Here is a 6,000-nt window from a genome sequence, read left to right as displayed (position 1 = left end):
CTTTATGCACGTTTCATTGAATAGTAGAGACAATTCTTGTTTGTTTCTCTTAATTGTTTTTTGACGGATTAGTTTCTGAACATTCTGTTCAAGTGTAAAAAGACACTTGTCGTATTCGCGAAGTTTTCGACTTCAATAGGTCATCCTCAGGCAAGTGATAAAAAAATGAAATAGAGATGATTGGAAAGATGATTAAAACTGTTTATAATACTTATAATACTTAAAAGCATCCGTTTCGTATTGAGCCTGGTTAATCGTTGGTTTTAGCTGCCTCACACTGTGATGTACGCTTCCCGATTCGTAGTTGTTCGAGGACTAGTAGAATAGAAGTCTTTCTTATATATAGGGATCCCAACAGTGAAGAGGTGGGATTTTGCCGCTTGTCATGTTAGTCGTGGAATATGAACGTTGAGGGGGCACAAGTTCTATGACTTCGTCAGAGCACATTCTATTAAAGTACTTGTAAAACAGGAACAGGGGTGCGACATTTCGACGATGGGGCGGAGGTTTGAACTTGGCCTAAAGTACGGAATCTAACTCTTTTGGGCTATTTTTAACTCTTTGGGGGCTATTTTTAAGAGCAATAGGCTATTATTGTATGCACTAGCTTATATGTATAACGTCGTTATAGAACATATTCATACGCACAACGTAAGAATCCATGTGTGGGCAAATTGCGGTTTTGTAAAGATGTAGAATGTTCTCTGGTGGGAGTAATTTTCTAGCACAGTAGAAGAAGCCCACTTTACTTGTAGAAACATTGTCAATGTTCTCAATGTGTTTGTTCTAATTCGTGCTGCCTGTGAATGTTAGACCGAAGTTTGAAAGATGGGCTTTCAGGTCAAGTGATATTTGTCATAGCAATTGTTAGTTAAGAAAATTTTAATTTTTATGCAACACTGTGAAGCGTCTGATGTTGAATATTAGAGAAGTGCAGCACGAGAAATCGAACCTGGCTAGTGGGTTTTAGAATTACTGATACTTGATTCATAAAATAAATAAAAGAGCTTTAAATTACATTTTTTTAAAGTAAACAGAAAAAAGGTTAAAGTTTTAAACAGAAATTCATCGCTAAAATAGGATGGAGGAAACAATGAAAGTTGAACGGGTCGATATTTGATATGTAGGAATATGGTATCGAATGTCGGGCGACACCGATAACTGGCCGGTTCAAACACTTGATACGTATGAATTAAAAATCCATCTCTAACCGGCGCTGGCAAATTGGTATATAAACACGGCAAGTTACGAAGTCGTGTGATCTTCCCTTTTCTGTTTGCTGAGGCCGAAACATCGAACTGACTGACTGCCGGTCGCAAGATGACTGACGTCACTTAAAGCAGTAGAGAAATTTCTAGACGAGAGGCCGAACGCGTCGAATCTCGCATCAACGAAAGAAGTGAGCCGCGCTCAGCTCCTACAACGACCACGATAACGAACTTAGAAAATCAGGCGTTGCTAATAGTTTTAAAATGAATAAGTTTATACATTTATTTTGATGAGCAGATGACAACGTAAAAGACTTAATGAGTTGTACGTGTGTGTGTGCGTTAGTGTCAGTGTGTGTGTTATTATGTCTGTGTGAGCGTGATCTACAATTTTATTATTTCGCTACCTCAAACCCGACAGAAACGCGAAGCAATCTGGATTAAAATAGATGCTATCTTTATCGTGGATTTTGGCGCAATCTTTTTATTAGAGAAAATCTGTCGTTTTATGCATTCGTGGATCAAAATGGCAATTTGATCATTCTACTTGGTTAAAAATATTGCTATTTGTTTTTATTAATTCATGTGGATGCATGCGCGAAACCGGTTGCGCAGAAACGTTTTTAAGCATTTTTGACACCGAAGTGTAAATTTCGTCACTCGCTACAACTATAGCTAATTCTGATTTTACTGAATAAATATCTGTCTTTCATAAATATGAACGAATTTAAAATGAATTCAAAATGGCAGCCAAAACGCACACATAAAATATCACTCAATAAGTTCTGGGCCTTACATATTGATTGCGCTCAATATAAATTCCATATGATTTTCTAAAATTTTATGCCAAAATTTTAGTCCAATTGGATTATTAGCTTACAAATTACAGATTGTTTTTTAAAGTAAAGCTACTGTTTAAAAACAAAGGAAAAACTTGAATTTAGTATATTCATCATCGTCATATTGTATGAATTCGAAAAATTCTGTTGTTGATATTGGTTTCCCGATATTTTTCTCGTCGGAATTATTTCTTTAAAGGCATCAGGTGCTTAGGGGAGAGACAACGTGAATGTTGCCAATACCATAAGTGAAAGCGATATTTTGTGGAACGAACTGGATTCGAACGTGGGACACTCAGGTCGCCGGCCCGTGTCGTTAACCACTGAACTACAGTCACATCCCGAGTACGCATGTTGATAACAAAGTGCTTTCTGATGCAGGGAAAATACTGCTACACGTGTATTTTTATGTTTGCGAAAGATATGCACAGATCATGTGGTTTTTATTTATTTTTTTTTTCCAGAATTCCACCTCCTTAAAATCAATTCTATTTTTAGAAATTTAAAATGAATCGGAATCGGTAATTGTAGCGGAGTCGAGAAATAATGTATATATAGCAGCCACACATATAGCCAAGTCGTCGTTTATTTTTACTCATCAGTGTGGCTGAATGTTGCGAGCGTATTAACCTTGAGATTCGAAACTTGAATGCTTATAAACAAAAAATGTTGTATCAAATATAAAATCGAACAACACGAAAACGTAAATGGTAAAGGCCGAAATGCTCACATCGATCAATTATTGATTAGATATTTTTTAACATTTCATCTCAGCGAGTGAAGTTGTTACTTTATTTTTTATTAGAAAATATTGACAGCAAACAAACAATCTCTATTTGCTATCAGTTTAATGCATTTAAGAATGCAGTAAAAAAAACTTGTTTTTTTCGCTTTATCTATCCATTTCTAACCTATTTTCATTAAAAAATGGTGTTATTGATATAATTGTAAGGAAATACACTTGGGATCTTAGTCAAGCATAATTTATGCCGTACCAATTTTTGTGAACTAGTTGCGTTACGCATCAGACCAACTGAAACAAAGCCGTTCTCGATGTTTTTTAATGAACAACGTTTGCTTTATTCCTTCTTCTTCCTTTTCTTCTTCTTCTTCTTCTTCTTCTTCTTCTTCTTATTATTATTATTATTATTATTATTATTATTATTATTATTATTATTATATTGTTTCTTACAATACGTACTCTTCGTTGAACCTACCAATTCACACAAGTCTGTGTGGCTCCATGGAATCGAGAAAGAGAGAAATAGCAGTTTTTACCGTAACTAATGGGTTAAGAAACTTTTGTCTGACAAAAACCAATCTTTACTCTTAAAAAGAGAGAGAGAGAGAGAGGGGTAGAGAGAAAGAGAGGGGAGGAGAGAAGATCTTCATTTATTTTTCTCGTCTTCTATATCTTACTTTTCTTCTACATTTATTCAAGGGAAACTTTGTTAAATCAATATATTCATATTCTATTCTGAGAATATTCCAATGATAGAAATTTTAGATATTTGACGTTCGAGTCATTTTGGCGCATTTTGATAACCTTCTTTCGGGAAACAAATATAATTTTTTTCCGCCCTCCAAAATCAGGTCAAGTCATTTTTCTGCCTTCATAGTCATAAATTAATACAATAGTTCTCGACAAACAGATGAACCAATTTTACGAACATCATAAGCCTAATATAATAACGACCAAACCACGTGCTTTCCGACTAATACAGCGACCCATGACACGAACCAACATTTCGTTGGTACCCTATTAAACAGTTATTTCCCCTCAGAGAATCATTTCCCAAATATGTCAGAAGGCAGTGGCGGCTCGTGCCTAAGATAAGTGGGGGTGCTGTTTTAAAGAAAATACCGATTGTTTAAATATTGTGTAAAAATAAACAAACATAAAAATATAATTTATACGTATGCACAAAATACAATAACTTAAAGGAATCTTAAATAGATGTAAATATTTTAAATATTTTACTTATTACATTCATTTGAAAGTAAACTTCATTCTCCTTGTTTTAATTTATGAGAAAAGATTGGTAATTTTCTCCTAAACTTGAATGACTGCTGAAGAACTTTTTATCAATTGAAAGCACTGCAAGTGCATTTAGTCTTTCGCAACCCATGGTGTTCCTTAGAAAAGTTTTTATTCTTTTCAGAGTTGAAAAACAACGTTCTCTCTCTTATGTAGTCATGGGAATTGTCAAGATAATTTTTATGAGTTTTGTGATTTCACTAAGAACATCGTTTAAATTGTTTTCCAAAATAAATTTCAGGAGATCAATTACTTTGCAATATTCATGGATATCTGACCTACTATAAAATATTTCTAGCTCAGTTTCGAACTTTTCTTTGTCAATCATGGGATATGCTTCAGTTGTCAAGGATATCTCTTCTGTAGGTAGTTTTTTTTTCTTAAAACTAGCAAAGCTTATCTTGTAAAACAATTTAGCAAGTATTAAATGTTTAGTTGAAGAATATATGTCCGTTATATCAACAGATATATAGTCACACACTTCTTTAGCTTCGCCCTTGAGTATTTGTGAAGGATTTTCACAGTATTTGGTGTTTCTTATCTCTAAAATAGCAGTTTTGAAATTTGTTATGTATTCATTGACTTTATATATGCTAATTTCCCGAGAAATAATTTCAATATGAGACATAATTTTATGAAATAGCTCAAACCAAAATATGAAATTTTCATCGTTCAAATATTTCAGAATTCCTATCGCTTCTGCAACGATCTCATCTACATATGATGTTGACTGAATTTCAGTGAGAGATTTTTTATGCTTGAACATTTTCATGAACTCTGTTTATGTATGTTAAAGTTCCACCTGGTGGCGGATGGACGTAGAATGCTTACATCCAGATGCTTCTTGAAAAATGGACAGACGCTGTGGTGATCTAGAAAAGAAAGTCGGAATAGCCAAAATGTTAGAGATTAATATTCTAGCATTTCGTGTAATGCTTGCTACATTCCTCATTATTTAATTAAGTTGATGCGCATAACAGTGAGTGAAATGCGCATTACTATAAACTGCTTTTATTTTCGCCTAAGCACCAGCTTTTTTGCCTTTCATGACATTTGCATCATCAAATGTCTGGCTATCAGTTTTTGGCGACTTCCTTGAAGGATTATATCTAATTGTTGTAGAATACAGTTTGATATCCCATCAGCGGTTTGGTTTTCTGGAATAAAGAATCCGCAAATGCGTTCAAGTATTTTTTCATCCAAGACGTACCGTAAAACAATGATTATTTGTGTATGTTCAGACATATCTGTTGTATCATCAGCCATGACAGCTATAAAGGAAACTTTGCTAATTTCTGCCCTTATTTCATCACGGTATATTTGTAAAAGACAGTCAAGTATGTCATTCTGAATGGTCTTGGAAACACCTTTGAAGACATTACTGGTTTCTAAGTGATTCTTTAAATCTGGATCTAATTAAGATGCAAAATTTTAAAATCCTCTAAATACACTTGGATTTACTGAATCATCTTTTTCATCATGTCCTCGTAAGGGAGTTTCAAAGTTCTCACAAAAGAAAATACAATCTATTATTTTAGATAAAATTTCACGGTTCTTCTTAACATTCGTGTTATGATGATTGATTGAAAGTCTGCAGGCCTCTCTAAGTTTTTCTTTAAAATTTATGGTCCCCAAAATTGACAGGGAAACTACATTGTCAACGTGCTTCTCATGCTTTTCAGTTCTATCTTTCATTTTGCTAATAGTTCTGAAACTATCTTTTGTCCATGTTACATCACCCCCTAACAACAAACAAGGAAAACAGAACAATGCCTTTTTTAGTTCACAGCCGCAAAGCCAACTTTTCCGTTGGTACCATTAAAGCTACGAATATACACTTTGTTTTTGCTAATGCCTGGCTGAGATATTTGAATATCAGGCGTAGAACGGCCTCTTTTCTTAATTTCAACTTTAT

The sequence above is a fragment of the Euprymna scolopes genome, chromosome 12 (assembly GCF_053919585.1).
Source record: "Euprymna scolopes isolate OS-2025 chromosome 12, ASM5391958v1, whole genome shotgun sequence".
In the NCBI taxonomy this organism is placed as follows: Eukaryota; Metazoa; Mollusca; class Cephalopoda; order Sepiida; family Sepiolidae; genus Euprymna; species Euprymna scolopes.
The sequence above is the reverse complement of the archived record's forward strand: the minus strand, read 5'-3'. Positions refer to the sequence as shown.